The sequence below is a fragment of the Cebus imitator genome, unplaced genomic scaffold, assembly GCF_001604975.1.
Source record: "Cebus imitator isolate Cc_AM_T3 unplaced genomic scaffold, Cebus_imitator-1.0 Scaffold535, whole genome shotgun sequence".
In the NCBI taxonomy this organism is placed as follows: Eukaryota; Metazoa; Chordata; class Mammalia; order Primates; family Cebidae; genus Cebus; species Cebus imitator.
The window spans coordinates 700636-725387 of NW_016107850.1; the positions used below are offsets into that span (position 1 = coordinate 700636).

Here is a 24752-nt window from a genome sequence, read left to right on the forward strand (position 1 = left end):
AGTCACATAAATGTAAACAATGTGGGAAAGCCTTCATTTCTCTCAAGACTATTCAGAGAAACAGAGTAACACACACTTTGATTTTCTCAGTTCATTTTGTAAACAACAGAGAACGTACACAGGAAAGAAAACTTATAAACAATGTGGTAAAGCTTTCATTTTCTTCAGTACTCATTGAATACATAAAATAGCTCACACTAGAGAGAAACCCTATGAATTAAGTAATAAAGGAAAGCATCCCATTGTCCCAGTTTCATTTAATGATGTAAAAGGTTTCATTGTGACTTTAAATTGCCTATGAACATAAGAAATGTGGCAAATCATTCAGTCTTTCCAGTTTCCTTCAAAAACATAAAATAACTCATATCAGAGAGAAACTCTATGAATGTAAGAAATGTGATAAAGGCTTCAGTTGTTCCAGTTCCATGCAAAGACATGAAAAAAAAAAAAAACTATTCTGAAGAAAAACTTTATGAATGTATAAAATGTGGTAAAGCCTTCCTTAGACTACACGAAAGGACTCCCTGTGGGAAAAATTCTATGAATGTTAGAAATTTGGTAAAGTCTTCAGAGGCTCTGGTTCCCTTTATACACATGAAAGAACTCATACTGAAAAGAAGTTCTGTGAATGCAAGGAATGTGGGAAAGCATGCAATTTTCCCAGTTCCCTTTAAAAATGTGGAAGAACTAGTACTGGAGAAAACCTCTATGAATATAAGATATGTGGTAAAGTCTTCAGTTTGTCCAGTAATGTTCAAAACCATGAAAGGACTCATACTGGAGAGAAGCTCTTTTAATGTAAAAAAATGTGGTAAAAGATTCAAATTTCCCAATTGCTTTCAAAGACATGAGGGGGTTCACACTGGAGAAAACCCTTATGACTGTGAGAAAGGTGATAAAGCCTTCAGTTATTCCAGTTCTTTTTGAAACATAGAAAGATTCACAGGGAAGAAAACCCTTATGAATATAAACATATGATTAGGCCTTCATTTCCAGATCTGCTGGAAGAGATGGAAAAACTCTTTCCTTAGAAAAACTTTATGAACATAAACCATCATTGGAAGGCCTTCATTTCTCTCATATCTATTGAAAGACACATAATAATGCACACTGGAGAGGGATTTTATAAATAAGAAGGCACATTGGATTAAAACCCTAGTAGTTTGTAAAACACAGGAAAGTGTTCTATTTTAACAATTACTTCAAAAGTCATGTGAAAATTCCCACTGGAAAGTACTCCTATAAATCTAAGTAATTTGGAAAGCCTGATGCTTGAAAAAAATGCACATAAGTGAAATGTTATATCTGTAGCTCATTGTTTTTTTTTAAATAGAGATGGGTTCTCACCCTGTCACCCAAGGCTGGAGTGCAGTGACATGGTAATTGCTCACTGCAGCCTCAAACTCCTTGGCTCAAGGGATTCTCTCACCTTTACCTCCTGAAGTTCTGGGAGTGGAGTAGTGAACAAAGACACATTAATTTATTAGTTTATGTTCACCATATTGCAAGATATTGCAGTTTACATGTTCCCAGTTACAATTCCCAATCACATTGTCTAGTTTGAAATAAACTAAGCCTCACAAAATGAATGTAAAAGATTACTGCAAAGAATATTGAAGGTATTACTAATAACAAAAGCTCAACTGAACAACAAATTGACAGCATTCTTTGTCTGGCACATTATTAGTATAATTACAAAATAAAACAAATCTAAAAACCATGATGATTCAGTCTTACTTGCTAAAATGTCGGCCTAAAAATTCAAAATTAGCAAGAAGACCAACCAAAATGCCCATCAGTGATAGAATGGTTAAAGAAAATGTGGTACATATACACCATGGAATACTGCACAGCCATAAAAAGGAATGAGATCATGTCCTTTGCAGGGAGATGGATGAAGCTGGAAGCCATCATCCTCAGCAAACTGACACAGGAACAGATAATCAAACACCACATATTCTCACTCACAAGTGGGAGTCGAACGATGACAACATATGAACACAGGGAGGGGAACAACACACACCAAGGCCTGTTTGGTGGGGGGCGGGAGGTGAGGAGAGAGAACTGAAAAGATGGTTCAATAAGTGCAACAAACCACCATGGTACACGTATACCTATGTAACAAACCTGCACGTTCTGCACATGTATCCTGGAACTTAAAGTAAAATTTAAAAAAAATAGCAAGAAGACTTTGATATATACATTTACATTTGTATAGTAAAGTAAACTTTGCCCTAAATATGTTTTGTCTTAAGACATAAGCTAATTATGACACTGCATGTATCACACTGCATGTATATAATTTATAAATACATATAGTTCTACTGAGGGGATGTGTTTAAGAAAGCATGGCAGGGTATATTATCTACAAAGTTTGGAGACTTATCTTTTCATTTCTTTTTTTCTTTTCTTTTCATTCTTTTTTCTTGAGACAGGATCTTGCTTTGTTACCAAGGCTGGAGTACAGTGGCATGAACTCAGCTCACTGCAGCTTTCATTTCCCAGGCTCAGGAGATCCTCCCACCTCAGCTCCTAGGGTAGGTGAGACTACAGGGGTAAACCACCTTGTCTGGCTGAATTCTTTTTCTTTTTGCGGGGCAAGGTCTCGTTACATTTTTCAGGCTAGTCTTGAACTCCTGATCTTAACTGATCCTCCCACTTTGACCTCCCAAAGTTGCGGGATTACAGTCATGAGCCACTGTGCCTGGCCTGCAGACCTGTCTAAATATAACATTTTATTTTGTAGTATTGGCAATACATATCCATTTGTCTTTTTTCTTTATTAGATAGTAATTTTCTTGAGGGGAGAGGAACCGTATCTTATGTTTGTACCTAAAGTATGTAGCTCTTGATTTTGCAGTGGGAGGTGCTCAATTAATATCTGCTAAAGGGAAACAAGTTCACAGCCAGCATTAAAAGCAAGCAAGGAATAAGGCAGCCTGATATCTATTACCAAATGAACAATTTTTGGTTATATGATCTTAAAAACTGCACTTTTATTTCCCTCATGTAGAAAATTGGGTGAATGATTCCTATTCTGACTATCCAAATGGTTTCTTATAAAACTCACATGAAAAAATAAATATAAATTTTAAGGCCATGTATAGTTCTGACATGTTAACATTATTTTTCAAATATCAAAAAAATATTTTTTACTTTGAAAGCTTAGTAACATGAAAAACTAAGAGAGGAAAATGACAGAGGGGAAAAATGTTAGATATGTCCTGACATAAAAATAAATGCCTTTTTACGTATTAGTTTTTGGAATGCTGACACTTTCCTCCAATTGTTCAAATAAATAAAGTGTTTTAATTAGCAAACTGCAAATGTTACAGGATTTTTTGAAAGGAAGCCGGAGGTAGATGTAGATGTTTCCAGATGCCTTTTATAGTCCAAGTGGTGTCAGCATTCTCTTTGTTCTTGTTGCAGTCAATTCTACTTAAAAAGAACTCATGTAGTGATAAGAAATGAAAATGGAAAGTGCAAAAGAAAACCAATGGTGCAGCTACCCTCTTCTGTTTGAGAACTTATTTTCTGAGAATCTGAAGACTTACAGTTGCAGGAGTGTGCAAGTCTAATACTTCATTTCTATTTTGTTATGGAAAGTAAGTGAATATCTTTTTTTTCAGTTTCAGGAAATGTACAATGCAGTTTAATAAAACCAGGGAGATTTAAGAATTAAGAAGATTGATATTAAAATCAAAGGTTTTAAATATATAGGGATCTCAGGAGCAGAAATAAATGGAATGAGGTTTATGTGTAATGAGGCTGACCTACCTAACTAAAGTTAAGATTCATGAGAGACCCAGGTGAGAGACATTTTCTGATAATTCTGACATCACCTCTCACTTCTTTTCTTGAACATTTTTGTACTCTCTCTTCTGCCCCCCACAAAGCAAATGCTGTCCTAACACTTCATGAACAAGCCTATTTTGTTCTTATTTTCCTTCTACTTTGTTCCTTCTACCCCATCACTTTTACTTCTTGCATGTGTGTCCCTGTCCAAGTGTTTATAAATAGCACATATGTGCGTGTGTTTATGGATGGATATAGCTATATAAATGATGGTGAAGTTTAATGTGTAAGCACTGAATTAATGTTTAAAAAATAATGAATGAAAGCAGCATGCAATAATACTTTCTAATTGAATGAATTATACTTACTATTTCTATTTTTAGCTTAATGATTGGACTGACATTGCTGCCTTCACTAGTTTATCAAAATATTGTATGACATAGTGTCAATCTAATATACTACATATTCTCCATAGGGATTGTTCAATTCATTCATTCATTTAGAACATATTTGTTGAGCAATTAATGTATGTCCAGCATTGATTGAAGTACTTGGGATTCAATCAGTGAACAAAATAGAGAAAAATATCTGCTACCTAGAGCTTAGAGTATAGGAGAAGATAAGTAGGCAATGAATGACAAGCAAACAATAAATAAATATTTTATATTAGGAAAAAATATGTGCTTCAGAAAACATAGATATAGTAGGTGCCTGTTATAATGGCTATTATCAAAAAGACAAAAGATAACTATTGTTGGAGAGTATGTGGCGAAAAGGGAACACACACACTGTTGGTGGGAATGGAAATTAGTACAGGCATTAAGGAAAACAGTATAAAGCTTCTGCCAAAAGCTAAATATAAAACTACTATATGATCTAGCAGTCCCACTACTGGGTATATATCCAAGAAAAATGAAATCAGCATATCCAAGAGATAGCTGTACTTCCATGTTCATTGCACCATTATTCACAGTAGCCAAGATACGGAATCAAACTAAGGGTCCATAAATTGATGAATGGATTAACAAAATGTGGTATATATACACAACAGAATACTATTTAGCCTTTGAAAAGAAGGAAATCCAGTCATTTGCAACAACATGGATGATTGCAGAAAATATTATGTTAAGTGAAATAAGCCAGACACAGAAAGACATATACTTCATGATCTCCCTTATATGTGGAATCTAAAAGCACTGAACTCATAGAAGCAGAGAATAGAATGGTGGCTATCAGGAGCTGGGAAGGAGGCTTTAGGGAGATGTTACAAAATCTCAGAGAGGGAAAAAGAGAAAGCTATGTTGTATAACATGATTACTAAATTACAGGCATGCCATGGTGTTACTGTGGGTTCAGTTTCAGACAACCACAATAAAGCAAATATAATAAAATGAATCACAGGAATTTTTTTGATTTCAGCATGTGAGTTATTTTTACACTGTAGTCTACAGTGTGCAATAGCATTATATATTAAGCTGCACATTCCTTAATTAAAAATGCTTTATTGCTAAACAAATACTAGTGATCATCTGAGGCTTCAGCAAAGCAAGCCGAAACCTTTTTGCTGGTGCATGACCTTACATAGATATTGATGGTTGCTTAACTGATCAGGGTGGTGGTTACTGAAGGTTGGAGTGGCTGTGGCAACTTCTTAAAATAGGACAATAATGAAGTTTGTCAGGTCAATTGGCACTTCCTTTGCTACATTTCTCTGTAGCATGCGATGCTGTTTGATAGCATTTTACCCACAGTAGAACTGTTTTGAAAATTGGAGTCAATCCTCTCAAACCCTATCACTGCTTTAGCAAATAAATGTATGTAATATTTCAAATTGTTTGTTGTCATTTCAACAGTGTTCACAGCATCTTCACCAGCAGTAGATTCCATCTCAAGAAACCACTTTCTTTGCTCATTCATAAAAATCAACTCCTCATCTGTTCAAATTTTATCATGAGATTGCAGCAAGGCAGTCACATCTTTAGATTCCACTTCTTATTCTAGTTCTCTTGGTGTTTCCACCACATCCACAGTTACTTTCTCCACTGATGTCTTGAACCCCTCAAAGTCATCCATGACAATTGGAATCAACTTCTTCCAAACTTGTGTTAATGTTGATATTTTGACTTCTTCTCATGAATTGCAAATGTTCTTAATAGCATCTAGAATAGTGACTTCTTTCTAGAGGTTTTCAATTTACCCAGATCTATCTGAGAAAATGCTATCTGTGACAGCTATAGCCTTATGAAATGTATTTATTGAAAGTTAATATTACTCCTTGATCCATGGACTGCAGAATGGATGTTGTGTTAGTAGGCATGAAAACAACATTAATCTTGCACATCGCCAACACAGCTCTTGGGTGACTGGATACATTTTAAATGAGCAGTAATATTTTGAGAGGAATCTTTTTTTTTTTGCTGAGCAGTAGGTCTCAGTAGTGGGCTGAAAATATTCAGTACACCATGCTGTAAACAGATGTGCCATCATCCAGGCTTTGTTATATTTCTAGGACACAGCAAGAGTAGATTTAGGTAATTCTTAAGAGTTTTAGGATTTTCCACATGGGTAAATGAACAGTGGCTTCAACTTGGATTCAGCAGCTGCATTAATCCCTAACAAGAGATTCAGCCTGTTCTTTGAAGCTCTATCTATAAGACTCCTAGATGTAATTTTCTTCCAATAGAAGGCTGTTTGTCTACATAAAATCTGTTGTTTAGTGTAACCAACTTCATCAATTATCTCAGCTTGATTTTTCTGCATAATTTGCTGCAGCTTCTACATCAGCTCTTGGTGCTTCAACATAGACTTATGTTATAGAGATGATTTCTTTCCTTCAACCTCACAAACTAACCTCTGCCAACTTCCAACTTTTCTTTTGCAGTTTTTTCACCTCTCAGAACTTATAGAATTGAAGAGAGGTAAGAACCTTGCTTTGCATTAAGCTTTAGCTTAAAAGAATGTTGTGACTGGTATTGCTATTCTATCCAGACCACTAAAACTTTCTTCCTATCAGCAATAAGGGCTGTATCTCTTTCTTATCACTGGTGTGTTCACTAGAATAGCACTTAAATTTACTTCAAGAACTTTTCTTTGGCACTCACAACCTGGCTGTTGTAAGTCAAGAGGCCTAGCTTTCACCCTATCTTGATGTTCCATAGGCCTTTCTCACTGAGCTTAATCATTTTAAGCTTTTGATTTAAAGTGGGAGACATATGACTCTTCCTTTCACTTGAACAGTTAGAGGCCATTGTGGGGATTATTAATAATCATTAATTTCAATATTGCTGTGTCTCAGGGAATAAAGAGACCCAAGGTGAGGGAGAGAAACAGGAGAACAGTTGGTTGGTGGAGTAGTCAGAACATACACATTTGTCCATTAAGTTTGCCATCTTATATGGCTGTGGCTCATGTCACTCCAAAACAATTACAATAGTAATATCATAGATTGCTGATCACGGATCATCATAACAGATAAAATAATAATGAAAAAGTTTAAAATATGGTAAGAATTACCAAAGTGTGACACAGAGACACAAAGTGAGCACATGTTTTGGGGAAAATGGGGCCAATAGATTTACTTGATGCAGGGTTGCTATAAACCATTAATTTGTAAAAAATGCAATATCTGCAAAGTGCAATAAAGGAAAGTGCAGTAAAACGAGATATGTCTTTACTGTATTCTTAAATATTGCTGAGGGTAGATTTTATGCGTTTTCACCACAAAAATTGCTACGTATGGAAGACAATACATATGTTAATTAGGTTAATCTAGCCATTCCACAATGTAGATATATTTGAAAACAGCATGATATACATGATAAGTATATATATTTTTAATTTTTCAATTAAAATGTTAAATTATAGACTGGATGTGGTGGCTCATCCCTGTAATCACAGCATTTTGGGAGGGTGAGGCAAGAGGATTGCTTGAAGTCAGGAGTTTGAGACCAGCCTGTACCACATAGTGAGACCCTGTCTCCACAAAAATAAAAAATTGGCCCGGTGTGGTGGTGCACACTTGTAGTCCCAGGTATTCAGGAGACTGAGGTGGGAGAATCACTGTGCCCAGCAGTTTGAGTTTGCAGTGAGCGATGATTGTGCCACTGCTCTCTAGCCTGGGTAACAGAGCAAGAACCTGTCTCAACAAACAAAACAACAAAAAAATGACAAAAAAGAAAGAAATGTAGGTATGCTGTTGTGGATGGAGGGGTTGGTGCATGTTCCAAATGTGAATTCGATGGCCATGATGTAGGTTTTATTGAAGAGACATTTGAGAACCAAAAGGAGTAAGTCAGGTCCTGAACCAGAATGATCTTTTAGGGCACCTCAAATCACACTACAAAGTGTACATCTATTCTGCTTATATTTAGAGCTTGTCCCATTTGTAACCCATGTCAGCATTACATTGAGAAGGCACCATTCCCTTCTCTTGCTGAGAGTCTGATTCAGCAACTGCAGACAGAAGCCTTACAGAGACATTAGTTCTCATGTTATTGAGAAATAAATGAGAAGACAGCTTTTGTATTGGCCATACCTTCATAAATTCCAAAAGTTCAGATTTCAAATATGTAACATATGACAATTAAACCATAAAAAGGCACCTTGAGATGTGCTATATAATTCCCCAAGAAATATAACTTTACAAGCAAAAATGGTCTGGAAATGAGGATGAATATCCAGTGCTCAGCCAAAATATTTCTCTGGTGACATAAGATTTGAGGAAGCAAGAACTGTAGCACCACTAAAGTTTTCTGGCTTCTTCCCGGGAGTCTAAACATTTATTTCCTGAGAAATACCACTTGAATCATTTCTTGGCCTCTGGACAGGATATCACAAAGCTAAAACTACATTGTCCTTATTTTCTTTTGTGAACTGGAGCCAGGACTTTTAAATTTTTTTACTTGTATTTTTTGCACTGTGTTAATACAGCTGTATTTTGGCAAATCTGAGCAGTATTGCTTAATATTATTCCGGGAGAGAAAATCTTAGAGAAAGACCAGATTCTCTAGACCCCATCAAAATTCCGAATACCAAGTTTAGAGTGCAAAACATTCGAAGAAAAACTCAAAGTCAGGCAGATCCCACCAAAGCCCTGAAGTATGGCATTTATCTAAAGAAGCAGAAGACCAATCACTGGATATAAGAGACATCCTCTGAGGAGAGTGTTGAAGAAACTGTATTTATGGACCCAGGAGAAGAGATGCATGAGAGATAGTTTAATAATTGTCTTAAAAATGTAGCCATGACTTAGGTACAGAAGTAGTCAATAAATATTCTATTTATTCTTAGATAATTAAATAGACTTAAGAAGGGCCATGGGAAATTTTGGTTAGACTTAAAGAGGAATCCTGACTGAAACACTGAAAATGGTTTCTCTGGAAAGTTGTAGAATCTTTCCTCCAGACAGGTTTTTAAATAGGAGAGAATCTTAACTGTCTGTGATGGTTTGAGTGTAGCAGCAAGAGCTAGGGATCCCAAGGTTTCTTCTGTAGGGCTAGATTTGATACACCAGCTCTTTTGGAATCATGTTGCCCTTATATAGTGCTGGGGTGCACTAGCATCATTTGTATTTCAACAAGTGGTCAAGTGATATATTTGAAAAACAAATGCTCTGTAATAAAATTGTAATGTTTAGTTGTCTCTTCTCATTTCCAAACAGGATTTTAATGACAGTTTGAATAATATGCTTAGTATAATTCTTTGCTGTCTCAGTAATTATTATTTCATCAGTGATGATTAGTATTAATATTACTCATTCTTTTTTGAAAGGAGGGAAAATAGTGTGAGCTATGCCATTCCACACAAGTCCTGTTATGTTAAGCATTTTGGAAAATAAAACAGTGTTTATTTGAATAATTTTCTTTCCTCAGACTTGATCAGGAGATCACCAGATTAAAAGTGTTTTTTCTGTGAGTTTATTTGTTTTTAATCCATATTACTTTATTTACATAGGATTTGTAGAGATAATTCACGAGAAGTGGCTGAATCTCACATACATTTGGAAAGGTAAGTTTTAGTTTTCATAAAATTTATAACAAAATTGTATAAGATAAATATATTTGTAATAAAGCCAAATATATTTTAATGTATTTTTGAAGAGTACAGATCCTTCTCAACTTATAATGTGATCATTCCCAATAAATTTACTGTTAAGTTGAAAATATCATAAGTTCAAAATACATTTAATATGCCTAACCTACCAAACATCATAGCTCAGCCTAGCCTATCTTAAACATGCCTAGAACATTTACATTTCCTACAGATGGGCAAAATCATCACAAAGCCTATTGTATTAGAAAGTGTTGAATAGTCCATGTAATTTATTGAATACTGTACTGAAAATGAAAAACAGAATGATTATATGGGTGCTTGAAGTAGTTTCTACTGAAGGCACATCATACACTTTCATAAAGTTGGAAAATCTTAAGTCAAACCATTGTAAGTCAGAAACCATCTGTAATTAGAACTGGATATGATTTTATGGTTCATCTGTTGAGAAAACTGAAATCCTGAGAAAATAAAGAGTGTATCCAAGGTACCAGTGGTAGTTTTAGGGTACTCTGACTCACAGTCTAGAGCTCTTTACAACACACATCATTACATCTTGCTCTATTTTGATGGTTATTTGTCTGGTGAGGTAGCATGAGTTTGTGTATGTCTATTAGGGTTAAGAATTTGTTGGTCCATAGAAATGTAAGTGAAAGGTGATTCAGAAGAAAAGTCCCTTAAAGAAGAGGGACACGGGAAGAGTACCATGGCAAAAGGAGACTCATAAAGAATATATTTTTCATCACCTTAGAGACAACCTTTTCATGTTGAAACTCTTCTAGAATAAAAGGAGAGGAAGATTAGAAAGTAATATTGGTGAATCGTTCATGAAAATACAAATAGTTGATATCATGGGAATTTGACTCATATTAAATACCATAGAAGATAGTTAATAAATTAAATGTGGCATATATTAACCAAAACAAAATCCCGCCAAACCTTATTAAAAAGAATGTTTACAACTATTAAGTTGTTTTCTAAAATGTCCATAGTAAGCAACATTTATGTAGCTTGGAATTAGCCTTCCTGTGTCACCAAGTGTTTGGGCAACATAGCAAACAAAAATTGTCAAGCAGTGTGGCAGTTTAAAAGCCTCATGGTAATGTGAAAGGCCAATATCACTGATACAGTAAATGAAGGAAAAAGCAGATAACCCAAATCTACACACCATTAGCTATTTTGTCTTGACATCTCAAGTTCTGTCTTTGCAAACAACTGTAGGCCGTTCTCCTTCCCTTCTAACTCCTCCTCTCTTCCTTCTCTCTGTCATATTTTTCTTCCCTCTAACCCATCTTTTCTGGCCCTACCACATACTCACTGTAAGAACTTAAAAATGAATAAAAATATATTTTCCATCCTCAAGAATCTCATAGTCCAATACTGGAGATGGGTAGACAGGTAAGCAATTATGAGGCAGTCTACTGAATAGAGGGAAGCATTTTTCCATACGGGTCAATGGAAACCCAGGCTATTGGTTTCAGAGAGGTGATGATGTCTGAGTTTTGAGTGCTAAATAGGAAGATCTCATTATCTTCTCCTTGGATTATTGAAAGTACTCCCTAATTGGACTTCTTGCCAACATGCTTGCCTTCTACATTTTCAGGGAGCTTCCAGTCCAAAGGCAATGAAGCATAAGAAATTCAGGGAATATTTGGAAAAAGGCAAAATGTTTGGTATGACGTTATGAAGGCATGAGGAATCTAAGTAAAAAAGATGAGCACAGGCTAAATCATAAGATGGCTTGTATACTAGGAACCCTGTCTTGCAGAAATAGAAGAGCAGTTGAATGTGCTGGTAAGTGGAAGATTTACCCAGTCCAGTTTGCATTTTGATCTTGTGACATCTAAGCAAAGATTAGATTGAATTAGAAGAGGGTAAGTATGATGGCAGGAAACATAGTTAAGAGTCATCATAAAAAGATAATGACATCTTCAGCTAGGGCAGTGATGGTAGGAATAGAGGGCAGTAGACAGACTCCAGAGATATATAGGAGTTAATATTAACAGGACTTGGTGTTGCATTGATTGTGGTAGGTGACAGAAGAGAGAGAACAAGGATTGTCTTATCTGGCTTGAACAAGTAGATAGTGGTGCCATTCACTGAAATATGGGACACACAAGGAGGAACACTTCTGAGTGAGGAAGGAAGATGATAAGTTCAAGTTTGGACATGTTGAATTTGACTTGCCTAGGAGATATCAAGGTATAATTTTCTGGTAAGCAATTTGATATAATGGTCTGCAGCTCAGGAAAGCAGCATATGCTCTACCTTCTTTGCCTTTTCCGAATGCTTTTAGAATCCATCCTTGACAAGTTAGCCCTTGATTCCATACTGACCTGTCCCAGTCCTTTAGTTTTCCGTATTTCCTTGTACTTTTCAGAGGCAGACATTATACATCCGTCTATACCTTCTGAAATGCCTAATTCACTTGTAGGCATGAGTGAGGACTTTGTAAAGGCTTCTGAATACTTGCATTTTGCCACCTTACCATTGAGGTCATTCAGGAAAAAGTGACATTTTAATACTTATTAAAGGGTGCAAAGGACATTTAAATCTTTATAAATACCTTAACAAATGTCACAAATCAGATTCATGTGTGTGACCAATTTTACTTAAAAGATTTGTAGGATATTTTCCATTACCCTGTTCCCCTAATTTAGATTTTCAAACTTTTATAAAAAAGTAGAAATGACAGTACTTTTCTACGTTAGCTATCGTTAAATTCTTTATACTATCCTCTGGGTTCTTGGGATTCTGCAACTCAAATATATGAAATTGATAAACTAGGAAAGTGATCTTGTCATTGTTATCTGATATTTTGAGACTTACAATTATCTGTGGATCTTCTATCCCAAGACACTCCCTGCTTTATTTTATCCAAAGGAAGCACCTTTTATATATCAACAGTGGACCTTGAAAAATTTCTGTTAAGCACTTACTGAAAATAGTTCTTTTACTTGAAAAAAGATTCAAGAGGTTTAAGCACAGTTGCCAAGTTTGGCAATGAGGTCTATTGTGGCTTAGCTATTCTTGCTTTCCCATCTTCCTCTGTTTTGATATTTTGTCATTATGTTTACCTTTCCTTTTCTTAGAATTATTATTTCATTTATTCATGCATCCATGTATCCATACATTCATTGTTTACACATTACTAACATTTTCCATTCCTAGTCTCTGTGCCTTGCAAAATACTCAAGAAAAGAATGTCATCTTGTGCAAGTGTGCAAAGGTAAAAGACTAATACATACCTGCTTCTTCCCCACATAGCCCTCTTGAGTACTTTATGTGAATATCAATGGATTTTTTAGAGAAAATAATTCCTGCCTTGGGAGCCAGACCCAGTGGAGTGATACCAATATTGGGACTTGTAATCCTAGTACATGGCAAGGGGTAAATCCTGGCAAGTTATAGACAGGTGGAGCTTTATTTTACTCAACCCGCTGCCCACTCTTCTAATCAAAACTTTCCATCACCTAATTCACATGTATGCTTACTATGTGCCAGGCACATAGTAGGTGCCTTACACATATTTATTAATTTAATTCTCACTACAATCCTGTGGATTAAGCCCTGTTACTATTTCTATTTATAGGATGAGGAAACTGAGGCAGAGAGAACTTTAGTACATTTTCCAAGGTCACACAGTCCGTAAATGATGGAACTGAGATTCAAATCCAGGCAGACAGGCTTCAGATTTATGTTCTTGGCCAATATACTATAATATGAAACTGGTTTGATTAATTTAGTGGGTAAATCTGTGTTACTGTCAGCTACTCTGTGTCTTCTAAGTGTGGGCTACATCTGTTTGCTAGAGAGAAACTCAGAACCAAGGAAAATGGTATATATCTTTGCTCTCAACACCTAAAGGCCCAAAGATTAATGGGGAATCTCCCAAAAAGATCTACTGAAACTAGCACCAATAGAAAATTGGTGTAGCAATTTGGTGACACAGGAAAGAAAAAAGATTTCTTTTTTTTATAAAGGTTTATTTTGAGTCCTGAGAGTATAAAACTTTAAACAGCTCTCTCTTCGGGAAAATATTTTTATTTTATTTTATTTTGTTTTTTTCTATCATTATTTTTTAGAGGTGAAATCTTGCTATGTTGCCCAGGCTGGGCTGAAACTCTTGGGCTCAACCGATACTCCTGCCTCAGCCCCCTGAGTAGCTGGGACTGCAGGTGTGCGCCACCATGCCCAGCCTCTTCAGGAAAATCTTCAGTTATTGTTTCATAGTTGTTACATTAGTGCAAAATTTTAAAATTAGTCCTCAAATTTGAATTGAAAAGGAAGAGAATGAGATATCTACAAGTAGGAAAAATCATATTTTGATGTGGTAATGTAATGAGCCAGGCAAGGAAATGTTCTGTAAAAGTATAAGAACTTTTAAAGAATGAGTCTTATAAAATGAATAAAAGACTATGTAGCTTTTAAAAGCTGTTTACTAATGTAGTGTTAACATTGCTGAAACTTTGTTTAAAACAGAGTAGGTAAGAAAGAGTGCAGAATTCATATGACAGGTTATCTGCCATGTGAGAAAATATACTTTTGTAATTGGAATAAAGGGCAAAAAAGATTACAATCAATGAACATCATTTACTTTATCTAGTGATATTTGATAATTATTCCCATCAATAAATATTCATCTTTAGTAGTGTGTTAATTCTCTAGAATTCATAATTTTCTAGTTTTAGAAATATCTATGCCTAAGCCTGCTACATAAATGACCACTAGGCAATCTCATTCAGTCTTAGGGCTTTAAAGTAACATTTATATATTACTAACTCTAAAATTTTTATCTCTAGTACTAAATTCCACCCTAAGCTCCAGATTCTTGTATCCACTCTCTACTCTGTATCTCTACTTGAAAGTCCAATGAGCAGCTCAAACTTATCATATCCCAAACTGAATTCTTTATTCAGTGTGCCTCATTTCAATAAATGGCATAACCATTTACTTAGTTGCTTAGGGTAGAATACTTGGCATCATTTTTTTTTTTTTTTTAGATGAAGCCTCACTCTGTCACCCAGGCTGGAGTGCAGTGATGGTATCTTGGCTCACTGCAACCTCCACCTCCTGGGTTCAAGTGATTCTTCTGCCTTAGCCTCCTCAGTAGCTAGGACTACAAACAAGTGTGTGCCAGCACACCTGGCTAATTTTTGTGTTTTTTAGTAGAAACAAGGTTTCACCATATTGGGCAGGCTGTTCTCTAACTCCTGACCTCGTGATCCACCTGCCTCGGCCTCCCAAAGTGCTGGGATTACAGGCGTGAGCCCCTGCCCTGGGCCAGCATCATTTTTTATTGCCCTCTGTCTCCCAAAACCAACATCCAATCCTTTAGAAAACCATACCAGCCCTACATTCAAAACGTATTCAGAATGTGGCACTTTTCGCCATCGTAATGCAAGTCACCATCATCTCTTGACTAGACAATTGTGGGAGCTTCTTGTCATCTCCCTGATTCCATTTTGCACCCATCCAGTTTATTGTCTCCTCAGCAGCTGAGTGATCTTTCAAAAACTGCTAATATCATTCACCTCTCTGATCAAAACCTTCCAACGCTGACCATCTCGCTTAGATTAAAAACCGAAATCTTTTAAATGGCCTTTGAGGCACCATACAAACTGCCCCCTCTACCTCTCTGACCTTTCTTTCTTCTACTTTCCTCCTTGCTTACTCTGCCCCAGCAACACAGGCTTCTTTGCCACAATCCGCCAGTTACAATTCCACTTCAGGCCCATTTCATTTGCTATTTCAACTGTTTGAAGCACTCTCTACTGAATTATCTTCATGAGTCCTTCCTCAGAGAGGATGTTCCTGATCACACTTTCTAAAACAGCCTCATTCTCTCAGGCACCCAGTCAATAAGTAGCCTCTTATATGAATTTTTTTGATGGTTTATAATTACTTAACATATTTTTGCTTGTTTATTTGTTTATGGTCTCTCTCCATTACTAGAATGTAAACTCAAGTGTAAGAATTTGTTTATTGCTATATCCCTATTACCTAGTACAGAACTCAATAACTATTAATTGAATAAATGATTTACTAAATGAATGAATCATGAAATTGCAGTGACAGGGTGATAGTAGGTCTTAGTCTTAGGAAAGAACTAAAACATGTCTTCAAAGATATACTGATAATCTAAAATAGTTTACAAGGTCACCCCAATATTAATGTAAAAATCCAGCTGTTCTCTTTTCTGGTGATACAGCCACTTTAAAATCAATGCTAATATGTAGTGAATATGATCCATACAATCTATGATTTTCCTGTAAATTCAATAAAGGTATTCATAGATGAGGTGCTTTTGAAACTCTGTTTAGTAACCTGTTAGAGCATTTCAAAACCCACATGCCACTAATAAAATGACAACTTGAGAAAATTAATATTTATTTTGGCTCGGCATGGTGGCTCATGCCTGTAATCCCAGCACTTTAGGAGGCCAAGGTGGGAGGATCGCTTGAGGTCAGGAGTTCCAGACCAGCCTGCCTAATATGGTGAAACCCCATCTCTACTAAAAATACAAAAATTAGCTGGGCATGGTGGTGGGTGCCTGTAATCCCAGCTACTTGGGAGGCTGAGGCAGGAGAATCACTTGAACCTGAGAGGCAAAGTTGCAGTGAGCTAAGATGGCGCCACTGTACTCCAGCCTGGGTGACAGAGTGAGACTCCATCTCATTTTAAAAAAAAAAGATATACTGTCAATCTAAAATAGTTTACAAGATCACCCCAGTATTAATGTGAAAGTCTAGCTATTCTCTTTTCTGGCAATACAGCCACTTCAAAGTCAATGTTAATATGTAGTGAATATGGTCCATAAAATCTGTGATTTTCTTCTAAATTAAATAAAAAGATTCATAGATGTGGTGCTTTTGAAACTCTGTTTAGTAAATTGCTTAAGCATTTTAAAACCCACATGCCATTAATAAAATGACAACATGTGAAAATTATTTATTTTTGGCTGGGCATGATGGCTCACACCTGTAATCCCAGAACTTTGGGAGGCCAAGGAGGGAGGATCACTTGAGGTCAGGAGTTCGAGGCCAACATGCAGAAACCCCATCTCTACTAAAAATATAAAAATCAGCCAGGCCTGGTGGCAGGGGCCTGTAATCCCAGCTACTAGGGAGGCTCAGGCAGGAGAATCACTTGAACTTGAGAGGCAAAGGTGAGCTGAGATGGCACTACTGCACTCCAGCCTGGGTGACAGAATGAGTGAGACTATATCTCAAAAAGAAAAAAAAAAGATATTCTGCTAATCTAAAATAGTTTACAAGATCACCCCAGTATTAATGTAAAAATCCAGCTGTTCTCTTTTCTGGCGATACAGCAACTTTAAAGTCAATGCTAATATGTAGTGAATATGATCCATAAAATCTGTGATTTTCTTCTAAATTAAATAAAAAGATTCATAGATGAGGTGCTTTTGAAACTCTGTTTAGTAGCTTGTTTAAGCATTTTAAAACCCACATGGCACTAATAAAATGACAACTTGAGAAAATTAATATTTATTTGTGATGCTTGTTTTTCTGAAATTATGGTGTGTCCTGAGTCTTAGGGATTTTCTGTTAGTTGTCCAGTCTCCAGCTGGGACTTAACTTCTTTATTTTTATTAAGGTTCAATCCAAGGACACACATATGTATCTTCTGGTTTCCTCTTAATAGTTCATTAACAAGTTCATTATGTGTTTGTTCTTGTCTCAGCATTATCAAGAACAAACTGGGAAAGATCATGATTTTATGGCAAAATTCTATATAATTGTTTCTCTGAACACTTTTGATTGAAGAACTGTTTATTTTATAATACGTTTTAGACACTGAGGGGATAAATAAAAAAGAATTGTTTTGTAATTTCTATTCTTGGAAAAAATAGGTAGAAAAAGATTTATATCTGATAATGCTAGAGAATATCCTAGTCTGTTTTCATGCATATATGGAGAAAGGAGTTTTTTACCAGATTACATTAATTATTTTCAAATGATTCAAGTAAATTAAAGATTATTATTAAAGGGCAGTGTGATCTAGTGAAAACTGATTCTTGTATTAGCTTTGTCACTAACTAACTAAATAACCCTGATTAGGTCTTCTCTCCTTTCAGGGCCTTGATTTCCTTGTCTGTAAGAGGGAGTTAGACTAGAGTGCTTAGATTTGTTTCAGTCATACCAGTTTAAGATTCTGTGAATTTGATACTTCCTGCCTTTTGAGCACTGGAGGATCAGTTCTCATGATATGATAGATTAATAAATATTTTGTTATCTTGAACATTGTTGAAGCCTGATAAATGGTACATGTGATGTAATTATATTAATTTTACTTTTGTGTATGTTTGAATATTCTTATAATAGCAAATTTAGAAATATAATTAATACATTTTATGATAGATAATTTACTACACCTAAACTGATATTGCAAAGTCTGTTTTATGTCTATAATGTTTTCTTCCATTGTCCTCTGAAACCTTTAAACAAAATATCAGCCCCTTTTATGTTCATTCCAGGGCAGTTTTCTTCAATTTTGGGGTACTGTGTCAAGGTTTAGACCAGATTGCAAATTTTCCCTGTGTACAGAGTTTCAAGGTGGAGGTATTCATTGATCAGAAAACTAGCAAAAGTTTTTCATAAGTGTATTACAATTTGTACTGACTTGGTAACCCACAATGTATAGTTTAAGTTGGCTTAATTATCTGTAACTAATTCTTAAATCCAGGATGAATTTTCTCTTTGACATCCTACACATTGCCAGGCCGTTGCTGGAAGAAAGTGGGGCAGACTGTGTTGTAGCTAAGAAAATGTCTTAATGTCTTGATGTCAAGCAATCTTGGATTCCAATGCCTATTTCAGCCACTTCCTAAAAGTGAAACCTTGGGAAAGTGATTTAACTTTTCTAAGCCTTAGTTTCCTCTTCTGTAAAATGGAAATGTCAATAGTAGTTTCTACATTATGGGGTTATTGGGAGGACTAAAGAATATGAGTAGTCGTTGAACATACTGCCTGACATGCAGTTTAAATCAGCAGTATCAGCCTATAGCTGTCATTATTATGTTTATCATTTGGTTATTTGCATTATTAGAATAAAATTATAGGTGGAGGAAGCTTTTAAAAATAAGGGAGGAAATACGGTTACATTTAATAAACATTTTTTGAAACATGCTATATTCTAGGAAATGGATTTACAGAGGCAAGTAAGGCACACTGCCTGCCCCTAAGGAAATCACACGCTAAGATCAGAAACAGACGTAGAAACATTAGTCAGGGCTGAACTTAACGGGGTGGCAGAGTAGGGAATTTTATGCTAGGATTTAAAGGGAAGTAAAAACAAACCAAAACACAAAAATTTCCTGCCCGCCACTGGATTTGAAACACCATTAGCATATTTTCCCTTTGGATTTTGTACATTCTTTGATTTTTGGATTCCACGAGCAAATATCTTTGGGAAGAGTAACACTTTAAGTAATGTCAATTAGCACTTTAATGGATATTTGTTCCTGTATTAATTAGGCTACAGGGCAAACTGCTATAATCAAGAAACCTCAAAATATGATGACTCAAGCAAAAGATGAAAATGTGGGAAGATAGCACTGCCACAGGAGGTCACTCAAAACCTAGGGTCCTTCTATCTTGTTGCTTTGCCACCTCCTAGTGTATGTTGACATTGTCAATGTGGTTAAATATGGCTCCCACTATTACATCTGGGCTACAGCCTGCTGGTTGGGTTGGCGGAGGAAAAGAAGAGGAGAAATGATTTTCTTGTCAAAACATGACTCAAAGGTTGCACACATCATTTCTTGCATCTCATTGTCTAAATTTCAGTCATATTTTCATACCAAGCTGCAAAGCAGTCTGGAAAATGTAGTCTCTAGCTTGGAGGCCATGTACACAGTGAAAACTCATGAGTTTCTATTAGTATAATAAAAGGAAAAATAGTAGAATTGACACTGGGAAATAGTCTCTGCCAGAGTTCATCGACAATTTTATCTTGATTAGCTTCCTAAAGACGTTGGCCTTTATGAAAAGGTGGGCTATTTTGATAAAGTGTTATAAAGAAGTGTCAACATCAGGTAATCAAAAAGGTAAAAATCTAATCTAAAGAAAGTTTATTCAAGTGCAAAATGTGAGGATGGACCACCCAGAAACACCAATTCCAAGGGAATGGAGTCAGCATTCTGAAGTAGGGAAGGTAAGATTTCATTTATATAGGCAGAGACAAAGAAGTTTTTAGTAGGATTACAACATTATTCATACAAGGCTGATGCATAGTTATAGCAATTTGATTGGTTATGGTCAGTGTTTCTTTTCGGAAAGGATATATTTAACATTTTTTACAGAGAATGTAATCATCATGGGTTTTCTGTCATCTGGTTTGAGCAAAGCAGGACACCAGAGGGGAAGTTAATCTATAACAAGAGTCATTCATCAAGAAGGCAGGAGGTTTTTATCCCTGACATTGTTTAATTATCTCTAGTCATTGTACAGTATCAGAAAAATAAAAAAGTGATTCAATGTATAACCTGAGAACAGAAGTTGTAACCATATGTGACTTGGATCACAGTTCCGTTTCTCTTAAAGTGTCTTTTGGGATTCCAACAGCTTTTAAATTTTATTTATTTTCACAGAAGGTTGACTTGTCTGGGGTGTGTTCTGATCTCAACTAATTCTCTAAATTTCTGATTCTCTGACAGCAGCTGGGCATGCAACAATTCAATTCAGTTATGATACTATCTGTAGTTAGCACAGTCATGGCAGGTTAAGGGCTCAGTCCCACAAGATTGCCCCACTTCGGATGCCAGTAGCAAGTCCCAGCACTTTGGACCAACTGGCTCTTCAGTTTCAATAATTTGATGGAATGACTCACAGAACTCAGGACAACATTACTATTATCAGTTTATTATAAAAAATACAATTCAAAACAGTCAAATGGAAGAGCTTCATACGGCAAGGTATGGGATAGGGAGTTGTGGACCTTTCATGCACTCTTCAGACATGCTGCCCTCCCAGTACCTCAGTGTGGAAGCTCTTCAAACCCTTTGTTTTAGGTTTGTTTTTTTAAAATGGAGGTTCCGTTATGTAGGCATGATGGATCAAATCATTGGCCATTGGTGACTGACTCAATCTCCAAACCCTTTACCATCCCTAGAGGTCAGGGGTGGGGCTGAAATTTCCAACCCTCTAACTGAGTGGTTGGTTCCTCTGGCCACTAGCCCCTGTCCTCCAAGAGTCACTTCATTAGCATAAACTCAGGTGTGGTTGAAAGGGGCTCATTATGAATAATAGAAGACATTCCTATTACTTGGGAAATTTCGAGGGTTTTAGGCACTCTGTTCAGATAACCTGGGAAAAAGGCAAATGCATATTTTATTATTCTACAACTTGATATTATCAGGAGCCAGGGTGGTCCTCCAAACCATCTCTGCTTGAAGATATCACCCTTTTGACAACACAGGTAGAATTCGTTGTTCTCTCCTCTGAGCTCTCTTTGCTGCCAATGACCTCTATCATAGTGTACTGTTCTTCTCACATTGTACTGTAAGTATTTCATAGTTTCTGGTTTCTATCCCTTTAACTAGAATGTGAGCTACAATGCTTGACACATTATTGCTCTGTAACTGTTGAATGAGTGGTAAACAGTCTGGCACAGCTAACCTCTGTGGTCTCTGTTCATGACTGGTGTTAATTGTTGATTCCATTAAGTTTCTAGGGACTAGACCCTAATGTTGCTAATTAAATTTTCCAAGTCTTGTGGGTTTCCTGAGAATCTCAGCAGTGGTTTCCTGCTGTTGAATCTGTAGTAGTCTAGAGGGTGAATTCAGAGTTGATAAATTAGTTTCATCAAACTACCTGGATTTGGGGGAAAGCAGGAAATCTTGATGCCCTCTATCTCACAGAGTGTGTTCTTTATAGGACACTAATGTTCTATGCAGTATGCCAACTTTACTAAATAACTTTTCAAGTAAGTCTTCTAGGGATGTTTTGATTAAAAAAAATGCTTTTAGAACCTTAGAAGTTTGCCGTTTGCATGAATGTTTAAAAATTGTTACCAAATTCAGGGAATTTTGTTTAAAACCATGTGTGTACATGTACATATACATACAAACTAAATGTCAAAGGGTTGTTTATTTTTCTTGTTTTTGCCTATTTAATTCCCTTTAACCTTAACAAGGCCATTAAATACTTGAGACATCAAATGCTGCCTTTGCTGATTGCCTCATTTGTACAACAGTTAAGAATACTCATTTCCTGTTTTGATAGTTAACAGAATACTTGGGATTATAAAGCTTTACAGAATGACTCCTGCCAGTTGACCATTTTAGCTACTGAGGTATCAAAAAAAAAAAAAGAAAAAAATCCCAGCAGTGGATGTAAGAGCATAAGCCTAGATGTCAAATCTAGGTGACCTAGGTTTGATTCTTCCTGAATATTTGATTTCTGGAAAGTAACTTAACCTATTGAAACTTTTAGTTATAGCCATTTGTAAAACTAACATAATATCCACTTGGCTATCTGAGGGGGATAATAGATAAAGTAATATACATGTTCCTGCTGGAGAGGCTATGGAAAGTCCTTGTCTAGCCTAGCCCCATTCTAGCTGCCGCTAATTGTGTCAGCCTGGGAAGTCTGAGCCCTGACATGGCCCTGGCCCAATGAACCATTCTCTTTTACCAAGTTGAAGTCTGGAAATAGCCTAGTTTGTGCTATGCCTCTGGAATTGATTTCGGCCTGTGGGAATCTTTGTAAGCACCAGGCTTTAGCTCTTTCCTCTTTCTACCATCTGATGTTGGCTATTTAATTGACTCCAATCTGGAAGCTCAATTTTTCCTCTGTCTCTGTTGAAATTGAGGGCCAGGCCTAAATCATTTTCTGGTTCTGCTGGCCCTTTTCCAGGCACTGCTGACTGCTTGCATCATTTATATCATCTTGCTAAGTTCCTTGAAAATAATAACTTAATCTCAACTGTCCAGAAAAGCTTCCTCATTCTTAGGCTTCTGTGTACCTCTTCACTCAACACACCTTGGGTAACACTTATCCTGCTGCATCAAATATGGGTTTACACCTTCTCTTCAATTTGGTGTAGACCATCTTGCAGCTGGAGAGGGGTTGCCCCAAGTAGTCTTACCCATCCTCCTTTCTCTGCACCATTCAAGGTTACTCCCCAAACTTCTTTTCTTAGGACTTGAAATATGCCTTCTGGAGCAGAGATTAATGATTGCTAAGGTACAAGTATACAAGTATCAATGACAAAGAATATATTTATTTTTATTGATGCCATTAGAAAGCATTCAAATAGGACTTTTAGCAGATTAAAATGAATTATCTTTTTAGTGTATTTTTTTTCACACCAAGAAGCAAAGCTTACCTTATGCTTTCATTAATTAAGCTATCAAATCAAGGTGGAAGGGAATATCTAATGGACTTTAACAACCGAGGCATGGTGCATTATTGTTTCCAGTTGTATTTGATTAACTAAATTTAACTTATGGTTTGCATATCTACAAATAAATGTACTTTATTATTCTAAGATATTATTATACTTCTATTTCTTTGAATTGTACCTCTCCAATATCATGGTATATAATAAGAATATCACAAAGCTGGGTCAGTGGCATTGTAAGATAAGTTACAGCATAGTGAAATATTTGCAAGAGCTAGAGGATTCAGGGGAAACAGGAAGCTTGAAGAAAACTTCATGGGGGTGTTTTTTTTTTCTTTTTTTTAAATAGAAGAAGACACATTAGTTAATTGAAAATGCAGTCTCAGGAAAAAGAAAGAAGATTTTGAATCTAGATCTTTTTTTCCTTACCATCATGTCAGCAAATTCTGACTAGAAAATTCCTCCTGTAGGCTTGATAAATAATTTCTACTACAAATTATTGTGAGAGAGCCAAACCAGCTGACATCTGAAAAGTAAGTACCAAACTCCCTAAACAATTCCCAGTTTCTTCTCACCCTCTTAACTTTAATTTAGGGAGAAACATCAGCTATGGAAATGAACAAAAAAGAAAGACATCTAGGGATAAAAAACATCATGGGGTAAAACATAAAGCTAATAATGGAGAGAAGACTGCACACATGGCTGGCCCTCTCTTCATTCAGATTCTTGCCTTTTATTTGCTTATTCACATATTTAGTGTAAAATATATCTTTAGAATCTGAGACAAGTTATCAAGTCTGAACCTGTGTTCCAAAGCAAGGAAGACAATTTGTATCTATTGGGTGGTGTAGAGACTGGATCCAACCTTAATCCATTCCCTTTTGGGAATGAATGACTGACATCTCATTTGCTCCAGAAAAGCATCAAAAGTATTCTGGCTTCTTATGGCTTTGCATGATTCCTGGACATGGAGATTAAACCAGGGGCAGACAGAAACTCTGGAGACTTGAAAGATGAGAGACAATTTGGTGGTGGCCTGAATTTTCTTAATTTTATCTGGGCTGAAATAAACTCTTGTTTGGTTGTGTAAAGAATGATTTGATAAATTTTCCACGGGAAACGAAGTGTATACATAACACTTACTGAATTTTAATTACAACACCAAGGATTTTAGAATTCAAGGGAGCTTTAGACTTGACATAGTTCTATTGGCTCATTTTACACATGAGAAACTGACAATTGCTTAGGGGAATTACAGAGGCAATTTTTGTTTGGGAATAGAAGGTTTGACTAGATGACTTCTGAGATCCCATTCAATATATTTTTGAAACTGAGGCCCAAAGAGGTTAAGGAAATTGCCCAAGGTCACAGAGCTGACTGGGAGGAAAAGCCTAGAGTAGAATCAGGTTTCTGGATCCCTTATCTATTTATGACTTCTTTAGCATTTGAAGGTATTTGAAACTCAAAATAATGATGCCTTTGGGTAGAACACTTTGAGGAAACAACATAAACCTGGCAATCACATGCTTACCTTTGGATTATCT

General features: G+C 36.1%; 1 protein-coding gene across 5 annotated transcripts in view; it reads left to right on the forward strand.

The window, feature by feature from the left end:
* The first annotated feature begins 3382 nt into the window (after window positions 1-3382).
* Window positions 3383-24752, forward strand: part of IL13RA2 (interleukin 13 receptor subunit alpha 2) — a 58932-nt gene continuing 37562 nt past the window's right edge. Inside the window, exons 1-3 of one of the 5 annotated variants that reach the window (XM_037733518.1) lie at window positions 3383-3605; window positions 9748-9801; window positions 23679-23741. The gene's annotated coding sequence lies outside the window, so the exon portion shown is untranslated. The remainder of the gene's footprint in view (window positions 3606-9747; window positions 9802-23678; window positions 23742-24752) is intronic. The other 4 variants (XM_037733517.1, XM_037733519.1, XM_037733521.1 and 1 more) reach the window with 4 other exon arrangements.